Genomic DNA, 11,690 nt, shown 5'->3' with positions numbered 1-11,690 from the left:
CACACACACACACACACACACACACACACACACACACACACACACACACACACACACACACACACACACACACACACACACACACACACACACACACACAAAACACCACCAGTTTCAGAATATGCACTTGTACGCACGCAAAGGTCTACACACTAGATCAGCAGGGTTTAGGTTTCAATGAAAAAAAAAACAGTTGACAAAAAACACTTTCACCTGGCATCCCTGTACTATATGTCATTATAGGTGAAAACTGTCAAAAATGGCAAAAAAAAAAACTAAAGCAGATCAACAAGCTCACAACGTTGTCTGGATGAATGCGACACATTGTATGACAAAGTATAAATTAGGTATAGCTCAAGTGGTTCCCCTCACGTCCTGGGTGATTGGATTGTACAGGGTTGGAGGAGAAATGCAATGTACCATACTATCAATGCAACATATCACAAATCCACACGCTATAACTATGTTAAATTATACAAAAGCACCTAGGGGTGTAAACCCTGTCCCACGCCAACACGTCTTGTCATTCTGTCTCTCCATTGTGACATTTAACCTTTGACCCTTTCGACCCAAAAGTGAATAATCTCTCTGAGGAGCCTCTTGATCATTCCCATCTGGGCCTCTGTTTTCAAATTATCTGGCTAAAATACACACAAACAAACAAACAAAAAAAACCAACAGAGCAACGATTACAATTCCCTGCTTTGCATTGTTGTGGCTGGGCAGGGCAATAACATAGCTGTCCGCTGGGTCTACTTAGAAGCGTGTGAAAGTAATATTGAAGAAAAAATTTACAAAAAAATGTAGTGACACGCAGGAAATAGCAGATCTACATGCTTGTAGATCGGCTACTTTCGGTATGCGATACCAACGTACAACGTAGTATAAATTAGACTTAAGTGCTTGCATTTTTTGGATGTACATTTTACGAGTAAATCACAACAAATGTTCTCACATCTCATTCTCAAGTCTATCAGAGCAAGTCTCATGCCAGGTCTTTTAGGGCACGTCACAAGTTACATTTTAAAGGACCATCCAGGTGTCTTTTGTCCACCGAAAGACAATAAAGCAAATAATTTGCCTTTATTCAACCTTTGCGTTTAAAGTGTATCTGCTAGCCACAAATTCCTTGTGTAATATACTAGACTATGTAGTATGTGATACTAGAAAGATAACGACTTTGTGACTGTAAGTTTTAGATCAGCTGATATAGCACTCTGTATAATAAAGTGTGTATGTGCGTGTGCGTGCGTGCGCATGTGTGCGTACCGTGCATACGTACGTGTGTGCGTGCGTGCGTACCGTGCGTGGATGTGTGTGTGTGTGGGAGGGTGATAGCAAGACAAGACCTTTCGGAACCCTGTATACCTTTGCTGTATTTGGGATGACGGCATACCGTCATCCCAAATACAAAAAAGGTTCACAGGGTTCTGAAAGGGGCTACAAGACACAGAGAGACTGCTCTTCTACGACTTGCCACTAAAGTGAAACATCAAGGTATACGTCAGGATTTTAGATTTGGTTTCGATAATGTATAACAAGGTTCTTGGTGCTCCAGTATGAAAACTGTTATTGGTCTAGCTGTCAGCGGACACCATGGGTTCCCATTAGTATTGCTACAAAATGCACACATTCAACAAGCTCCCCGCGGTGGACATTTCTCAGTAATTAGCAATAGTGATGAGTGTTTTCAAATGTATTTGACAACAACCTTGGGATGTGTGTGATATCAAACACAAATATAGAAACATGAGATACACCATAGGAGTCTGGGTCAAACACTAATTATAGACAGACAGACAGACAGACAGACAGACAGACAGACAGACAGACAGACAGACAGACAGACAGACAGACAGACAGACAGACAGGCAGACAGATCTCTATCTTGCAATTACCACCAAGCAATGAATAATTGCATCAGCACTGCTACATGATGGTGAGTTCACAGAGGAATTCAGGAGAATTAAAAATAAATAAATCATAAGAATGATGTAAACTATAAACAATAGGGGAAAGGTTTCAATTGTTTTACAGTGACTTGCTTGTTACTTCCTTTTTAGCAACACAGGTCCTTTCCTATCCAATCATTGCCTTCATCTCCTCCCCAACTTATCTTTTCATTAGTTGGATGATTGAATCTAGAGGCAGATTATTCTTTTTTTCTAGGTGGATGATTTGCCACAACAACATGCCCATCATCAGCTATACTTTAGACTAGAGTAAAGACAAGCCCAAAATATTCGGACTCGTGTTGGGGATGAGATAATGAAGTGAATGTCTAATTATAGCAAGAAACAACATGCCAGCCAGCCAGACAGCATTTAATGTCTGCATCTCCAGTCTCTGACTCTGTGATTTAGTTTTGAGGACAAAGACAGAACAGTATATCTCAACATAAAGCAACTCACGCGTTATAGCAAACTCAGCACATTGTGGAGACAGAATTATAGGCCATGGCATGATGTCTATACTTTGCGGGGGAAGTGTGCGTTCGAACCCAACAAAACTCTGTGTGGCGTGTGGTTGGTACAGTATTGCTGGATCTAGACTTCGTCATACGTCAGTGTCGCGTGGTCCGAAAATAGCCGATCTACAAGCCCACGATGTGTCGCTGTCGCGACACGTCGTGGGCTTGTAGATCAGCTATTTACAGGATCCGTGTCTAGCCCTGATCTTCTCAATTCTCCACCCCAATTACCCTGCTGCCCGTGTACACAAGCCTCCCAGTTACTATTAATAGAAACCCATGTAAACCAATAGCATTCCAAAAATGAATGAATGAACTTTTTACCCCAAACAACAAGAGGGCTTGTACTGTAATCTGGTTCACAGACGGAGAGACAGAGAGAACCACGGTTTTGACCATGGAGGGAGGAGAGTTGGATGCCATCCATCTCTGTCCTCAGCCATTCATCCTGTCCAGTTGTCCTCTTATGCCGAAGTAGTTCAGAGATGCATGCGTGTGTGCTAGCACGTATGTCTGTCTACTACGCAACCAATGCAAGAGAACTGGGCAATGGGTCTACTCTGCACCTATTGGGTAATTCTGGCCCGATACCAATACCTTTAAAGGCGTAGTTTATAGCCCTGTGTTTAGTTTACATAACAAAACAACATACACGTATGCATTTTTATTTACCTCTTTATCAGCATTTATCAGCCACTGGAGTAGGGTGGTAGTGTTTACCTGCAGAAACTCACTGCCCTCTCGCTGTATTTTGGTGATTTCACAGTTTGCTTTGGTTGCGTCCCCGTCTACCAAAACAAACAGTGAAAACACCAAAATACAGCGAGAGGACAAAGTGTTTCTGCGGGTAAACACCACCACACTATACTAGGTCAAAACAAATAACTTTTTGTTTTTGTTATGTAAACACAGGACAAAGTTACATACTATGCCGATAAAGTCTCTCAACCCTTCTTCCCACTATCTTTTAACAAGCACAAACTCAATCATGTATTCATGAAACAAAAGATAAACATCAGTGACTGTCATCTTATTTGTCCGTACGCCAATGAAAAGTCAACACTGGGAGTTGTGGAGGGCATATATGAACCAGGAGGGCATATATGAAGCATTATGGAGGGCATATGAAGCATTATGGAGGGCATATACGTATGTACAGTATACTGTAGCTGTCAATGTACATGTTGTTCAGTGAATTCTAACAATGCTCCTCATTGTGAGGGAGTAGAAATGGATTCTAAAATGTAAAATGCGGAATGGGCCTAGTGAGTTCTCCCCCCAAATAAATTCACTTCTCTCAACCCTCAAGTGCCCAGTTGTTGTTCTCCGGTTACCAACACCAGTGGTTCTCAAAGTGGGGTCCAGGGACCCCCAGGGGTCCTTGAGTGGGTTCCAGGGGAACCAAATGGACCCCTTTACAGGTCTATAACTCTGAGCGTGTACACACTTTTTGTTCCATTTGTACACACACACACACACACACACACAGGATCTTGCAGTGTAAATTGGGGTCCGAGGGATACAAAATAAAGAAAAGTATCAAATGTGGGTCCGTGGCCTAATGTATATCGACCTGGGGGTCCTTGAAATAAAATTTAAAAAGTTTGAGAACCACTGACCAACACAACAGTATAGTGGCATGTGACAGTGTCCTTGTATTCCTTGGCAGGACACTCCACATGGAGCGAGAGGAGGGGGGATGGAGGGGGTTAAGGGGTTTTAGGGGGGATGGGTTAGGGTGAGGGGGGACGGGTTGCCCCCCCCCCTCCCCTCAGTCAGACAGTTGACAGAGAGGAGGCAAATCAACAGCTGTGCTGCTGGACCATGCATTGTGCCGCAACACGCTTAAAATAGCGTCTTAGTGAGTTATAAAACTATCTGGGAGTCGAACAAACACACATAATAATGATGACAACAAAAATTTAATTATACCCCTGTGTGTCCTCAAGTTAATGAACCGACACTGTACAGAATTGGGCATTTCTTTTCTTTTTTTCATCTCCAAACCAACACTCCCTCCCCAGCCAGTCCCTGGGCCTGGCGTATATGCGCACATGACGGCCTATAAATAGCCGGTTAACATACAGACTGTGGCATGGGGGCATTCTGATGATTAGCAGCTACATGCTGTAGCGCACGGCCAACACACAAAGACCCTCTCTGTGTGAGGTTCCTCTACACTGCAGGATACAACGGCATCCTGTCAACCCTGTTTATCACCCTGGTGACAAAGATGACAGCATTAGATCAGTGTGGTTCCCCCACACCGACAATGAATGGGTCGCTCAGTCGGGATCCATTTTTTGGGGGTCAAGCAGACCATTTTTATGGGTAGCGAGTCGAGTAAATACCTCCCTTTTTTAACGTATTTTAAAAATACAATTTTAATTCTCAAGATTTTCAAAACTTACACCAAAAAAGGGGAGGGGGCCCAAGTACAGACTGCTGAGGAACCCGGCGGCTGGGCAATACAGGGTTTAATTGGTTAAATCTAAAAGCAATTTCCCTGAGAAGCGTGTGTGTGTGTGTGTGTGTGTGTGTGTGTGTGTGTGTGTGTGTGTGTGTGTGTGTGTGTGTGTGTGTGTGTGTGTGTGTGTGTGTGCCAGGCATTACTATCCACACTGGGACCAAAATTCCCCCCAAGGATAGTAAAAGCAGATAAATGTGACCTTGTCCGGACATCCCCCAGGTCCCCATGATGTTAAGGCTCATTAGTATGGCAGAGAACTTTTTTTTTGGAGCAAAGGTTACTATTAGTAAAAGATTCAGGTAGGGGTCAGGGATATATAGGATCAGGCATTTAGGGGTAATGGTTTTGGGGTTGGGGTTAGGGTTAAGTTTACGGTTAGGGGTTAAGGTTATAGGTTTAAAATGGCACACACAAAATGGTACAAAACTTAATTCCCTTTATAGCCCCTACAAGGATATAAAGACAAGCGTGTGTGTGTACGTACATACGTACGTTTACTAATATCGAGAGTGGATAACACTGGGGTCTTGTTATAAGGGTAACAGGAAGAGTGGGCACAACGAAGAGTGGGCACATCGATGTAAAATTCGCTATTTGTTCCAAAATGTAAAAGAAAATCATATTTGGAAAACGGTAATGTAATGTAAAGGTTAAGTAATGTAAAGTATACAGGAATAGAATACGATTGAACATTTCACAATCAAGGTCTAATATTTCTACAATTGCTACAAAACCCGTACATCCAATTATTTTGGGCATAAACAAGAAGTTGAAGGGTACATTTAAGTCTGATATTGATGTACCGTGCATGTTCAAATAATGTATAGTTTACATGACTTAAGGCCATTTTTCAAACATTTCATATTTTAACATTTTGGACAAAATAGCACATTTTATGAAGTGCCCACTCTTCCTTAGTGCCCACTCTCCTTGCATCCGTTATAAGAACACAGTATGAAGTTACAACACTAATCATCAGGCCATCCAGCTACAGTAGCTACAGTAGGGAGGTGCAGGTCTTCTCAAAGTGTACATCAACCTGGTGTGAATGGACAGCCAGGGTGTGAGGACAGTTAAGACTAATACGATAATAACATCACTATCATATGAGAGATACTATGCCCTACATCCGACTCATACTCCAGTGGTTCTCAAAGTGAGGTCTGGGAACCCCCAGAGGGGTCCTTGAGTAGGCTTTCAGGTGGTCCCCAGCTAAATTACTTAATTAATATAGCATCCTAATCAATTTAACCACTTTAATCCTATAATTACAGGCGACAAATGAGTGAAACAGAAGCTGACTGGAGAGACTACAGTACACTTGACCTCCAAATTTGTCCAAGTTTGTCCCAATGTTCAAATAGCCTATATGAACTATAAGAGCAATCGCTACATTGTAGCCATTCTTGTCTGTTTACAAAACATTGGCTGGCAAATATGCTGAGTGTATTTGAATAGTTGAAATTCAGTCCCAACTTTTTATCACTAGGACACACACACACACACGCACACACGAACACACACACGGCATCACTCAAAGATGACCACACTGACTGCTCTCCCTTAAAAAACTAACCAATACGGTAAAATTAGTTCTGCTCTCTTACCAGGTTGTTCAGAAGAAGTAACGGGCACCTGCTTTTACTCCACATGTGGCTCTCAAAGATGACCGGTGATGATCAATAATAAACACATTTCCACGAGTCCACATGAATCCATACGACCCTGACCGTTCACATCCCCTGGGCAGCGGCAGCAGGTCGGACCGGGCAGCAGCCTGCTGGCCATCTCCCACCACAACCCCTCAAATATACTGGATGTCCGTTTTCTGCTCGACAACACCGATCGTATAGAATAGAATAGATGGATGGATGACAGAATCCGACTTGAGTTCTGACTCAGAGTCACGGTGGATCAGATGATTGAAGACCTAGGCAGGTCAGCAGGGTGCTGATCAGATAATAATCGATTCGCACTGAGAATCTGGAGATGCGCGCAACAGCCAAAGTGAACTGAACACTGAACACACCTCCTTCCTCCGACTCTAACTTCTCTTTGGTCAAGTCGTGCACAGACCATAGACTGTGGCACACAGACACATGGACTGATTTTAAAACAATGTCGTAGCGCAGTGGTTCTCAAACTTTTTCATGTCAAGGTCAAGGACCCCCAAATTGACACTTATTAGCCCGCGGACCCCCATTTGAAAAGATAAGCCAGGGACCCCAATAAGAGAAGGTTTATACACGTACGGCTTTCTAGCAGTGATTCTCAACCATTTTAATGTCAAGGACCCCCAGTTTGACATGTATTAGGCTACGGACCCCCATTTAATGGCATTTATACCTCTGGGACCTGCATTTATATTATAAAATCAATGTTAATTTAACTCTGAGAGTGTACAAATGGAACCAAATGGACCCGTCAGGGTCCATTCGGGTCCATTTGGTTCCATTTGTACACTCTCAGAGTTACAGAACCATAAGGGTCCATTTGGTTCCTATCCATCATTTAGCTGGGGACCCCCTGGAACCGCCTCAAGTACCCCTGGGGGTCCCCGTACCCCACTTTGAGAACCAATGCCGTAGCGGGTAGCCTATCGCTGGTGGAAACCACCTATGTCCAAAAACCGTTACTTTATATTAGCCTTAGATGAAGACTAGATGTATTTTATCGATTTTGACATTTTTATATATACGAGAGTCTTGGCGACCCCCCCCCCCCCCCCCCCCCCCCGCGCCAATGCGCCCTGGACTTTCACCAGTAAAGCCCGTACTTCTCCGTACATGTACAAAAACAAGACTATAAGGTGCTGACCCGATTGCCCCAAATGTTAACTAGCGGTCCGGAGTCTTTGTGCAATGTATTAGCCCGTATCTGTCAAACAAAGAAGTGTTTTAATCCCGTCTGTGGCCGATTCTGTCGGAAGTTCCCAATGAGCGGTGGTGCATGCGGCGAATGCCGGAATTACACTCAATGTAAACAGGAAGTAAACGAGGGGGAAAAAATGGCGTTCGGCCACAGACGGGATTAAAACACTTCTTTATTGAAAAATATGGACTAATACAGTGCAAAAAGACTCCGGACCGCTAGTTAAAATTTGGGGCAACCGGGTAATAAGTACCTTATATTTTGCATTTTCTGAGTGCACAAAATGGAACCTAAATGGACCCTAAAATGGTCATGGTAGGCTACACTCTCAAGAGGGTCCTTGAAATACATTTTTAAAAATTAATAACTTTTGAGAATCAATGGGCAGGTTAGGTATAGAGTATTATGACCATACATACGTGTGCTATAACTCACCTCTCAGTCAGTTACTTCTTGCACATTAATCCTTGTGCAACAACGATGTAATGAGGATGATGATGTGTTTGTCTTTTAGCTCCGTCCAGCGGTTCAGTTCCCGACTGCAGGCTGTCAGATCTGTCACTTTATGAAGCACCTGGAGATCAAGGTAGCATCATTAGTATGACTGACTGACTGACTGACTGACTGACTATTTTTACACTATTATTATTTATTTTTATTATTATTATTACATATTTTGTAATTATCATTATTATTATTATTATTATTATTTTCAAATGGGTAGGCCTATAATATATCATTTTAGAACCAAATTCTTCAGGGTAACATTTCTAAACCTACAGTATATGGTTCAATATATCTGGAGAGGAGACGGATCAAACAGGCTATATAAACATGTTCACTTTGTAGTCTTAATTGGGTCACAAAACATTTTATTTATTTTGTCAAAATAGAATAGTGTCTTGTATTGGATTCTGATTATGACAAAATATGTAATATTTCAACCTTATTTTGTCATTATACAATTCACCCCCCCCCACATTTGTTTTGTGTGTATTGTCACTGCTGTTGTATCCTACTGGCTCACCTGCCAGTGAGGAGCCCCCACCGGAAGGACCTAAAGCCTTAATCCTACTCCTCCCGCCCCAACACTCCCTGCTGACAGGTGCTGCCCCCCCCCAGCCCATGGGACAACATGTAGTGACAAATATCACCCCCAACCCCCAAATATCAACCCCAACACCCGGCTTCCCTTTCCCATGTTTCAGGGGAGGGAAGCCGATTGTCAAGCCGAAGTCAATTTTGTTATAGACACTCAACATAGCCGGATGCACCATGTTGGATTTGAACCCACAACCTTCGCAGTGGTGGGCAGACCACTGTGCCATCGGAGTGCCCTTCAGCCCATAGTACAATGATCTGGTGTCAGAGAACGTAACACTTTAATACTTCTGTGTGAGAAAGCAAAACTTATCTTCTTATCAAGACTCACTGCTCTGCAGCACATAATGCATTTGATAACATGTAAAAACATGTACAGCAATAACATGTAATAACATGCAAGTGTTATTATAATAATGTGATAACATTATTGTTTCTTATGATGAAAAGTATGACTATCGGCTATATCCTACCAATTCAGCCATCCAAACCACACTACAGTACAGCGATGTGTTACAATCACAAGACAATAGCTGCATTTCTTTATGGCAGTGGTTCTCAAACTATTTAGCGTCAAGGACCCCCCACATTAATATGTATTTGGCCACAGACCCCCCATTTGAAAATATGTTGTGCCAGGGACCCCCATACAAGATTTGTGTTGTTAAAATGTTTAAAAAGTATATTCCACATTTTAAACAGTTTTTTTCCAATATTTTCTTTTGAAAAAAGAAGATCCACCAGCTCACATGTTGTGAGCTTGTAGATCGGCTATTTTAAAATAGCTGATAGGGGTTAAAGTGCGTAAACAGTTTTGATGCTATGTTAATTAACTTTGCTGCTGGGGACCCATTGGAACCCCCTCAAGGACCCCTGGGGGTCCCTGGACCCCACTTTGAGAACCACTGCTCAATGGACCAATAAGCACCTGGCGGCCCTATTTTGGGCATGTCGTTCGGTTGGAATTTTTCAAAGATCTTTTTTTTTCTTTCCTCCAAAAGAATAAAAAAATCTTTCAAAAAATAATTATACATAAACAAATAAAAACTCCAAGACAAAAATGTAAGAGTGATGTGATGAGCTTATAGATCAATTATATTGGCTATTTGTTTGAAAATAGGGCAAAGTGGGTTAATAGCTGGGGGGCCATATTTTCGCCGGCGCCTTACCCATTATCTATAAACTTCTTTGCCATTTTTTACTATTTTTAAAAACATTTTAAAATAGTTCAACAAGCCGATCTACATCGACACGTTGTGAGCTTGTTGGCTATTTCAACTATTTCAAAATAGTAAAAAATGGCAAAGAAATGTAGGGATAATTGGTAAGGCACCGGCGAAAATATGGCCCGGGGTGTGAAATTGTGACTAATATTCATTGGTTATGATTAAGACCTCGATGCTGTCAATCTGACCTTGGTATTAAAGCACTAAGCATAAGTCTATTAGATAAAGGTTAACAGAAAGTGACAGTTACATGACCAACAGTAAGTCACTCTGACAACATCAAACAGTGATTTTGGTTGTTTAAGTCAAAAACAATGGAATGACTACAATAATAAAAGGGCTTTCAGACAGAACTGAATTGTTCATGTTTTTTAACCGTCATGTCAAGTTGACTGTACGAGGTGCAGTTGAAATCATAATGTGTACTGATTGATTCCTACAGCTGTAGCTTATCCACACTGTTAAAATACTCAGTGTTCGTAACTCTGAAGAAAGTAGCCTTCAAATGGAACCAAATTTACCATTTACCATTTACTAGAATTGAATGTGTAATTTGACAATGTATGAAGACAAGATAGGACAGGACACAACACTGCCCCCTAGCAGAAGTTTTCCCACCAATCATCAAAGTATCTGGCATGTATTCCTTTCCTTTAGGTTCCATTTTGGGGAAAAAACTATTTAATATTGACGTGCCCACTCTTCCTTAATTGGTGCCCACTCTTCCTATAGGTGCCCACTCTGTCTGTACCACCCCATGTGAACAGTGGCATCCATTTTGAGCTCTCCTGTACTGTACACTCCTGGTAAAACTCACGCAGACGTAGAATCATAACTCACCAGTGCTTTCTAATGTGTTCTTCACCTGGAAGGCTTGGTTCCCCAGCAGCTCCAGCTGTGGGTCGTCTTAAAAAGTTCAAATCCTTTTGTTTCAAACAAGAATAAGGACGTAATAAAAACAGGAAGATAAAAGGTATTAAAGCCAGACCAGCTGGCTTATAGGAGGGGACCCAGAGACTGGGTTGTGTTTGGCACTAGGGTCTGTGCTACACTGACGGGTGGTGGGATTCACTCAGCCCTCACAGACCCCAAACCCCTACCCCACCCACCGCCACACCACCCCACCCCACCCCACCCCACCACACTCCCTCAACCCTCAGTCCACCACACGCACGTGCACGCGCGCGCGCGCGCGCGCACACACACACACACACACACACACACTGTGGCTCAAAGCCACATTGCAATGTTTCTCAGGGAAATTGCTTTTAGATGTAACCAATTAAACTCTGTTTACTCGCAATTCCTGGTGAGTGTGTGTATGTGTGGGGGGGATTTCTCTCTCTCTCTCTCTCTCTCTCTCTCTCTCTCACATACATACACACACACACACACACACACACACACACACACACACACACACACACACACACACACGCGCGCACACTTCATAACCTGTGACCCTCTGTGTCCATGCTGCTGCGAGCTGAGTGCATGTCTGTGGAAAGGTCCTGGTCACCTGTTCTTGTCACTCCCGGTATATTTAGCTCTG

General features: G+C 42.7%; 1 protein-coding gene across 2 annotated transcripts in view; it reads right to left on the bottom strand.

The window, feature by feature from the left end:
• The window catches only part of mef2ca (myocyte enhancer factor 2ca), a 32,608-nt gene extending 21,418 nt beyond the window's left edge, over nucleotides 1-11,190 (bottom strand). The window contains exons 1-2 of one of the 2 annotated variants that reach the window (XM_084046146.1): nucleotides 10,979-11,190; nucleotides 8,247-8,385 (exon numbers count right to left, since the gene is read on the bottom strand). The gene's annotated coding sequence lies outside the window, so the exon portion shown is untranslated. Of the gene's footprint in view, nucleotides 1-6,547; nucleotides 6,889-8,246; nucleotides 8,386-10,978 lie in introns of those variants that run through there. The other variant, XM_084046147.1, reaches the window with a different exon arrangement.
• Nucleotides 11,191-11,690: the final 500 nt, after the last annotated feature.

Source organism: Gymnoscopelus microlampas, assembly GCF_963454915.1.
Source record: "Gymnoscopelus microlampas genome assembly, chromosome: 21".
Lineage (NCBI taxonomy): Eukaryota > Metazoa > Chordata > Actinopteri > Myctophiformes > Myctophidae > Gymnoscopelus > Gymnoscopelus microlampas.
Note: the sequence above shows the minus strand (reverse complement) of the source record. Positions and strands in the feature narration are given on the sequence as shown.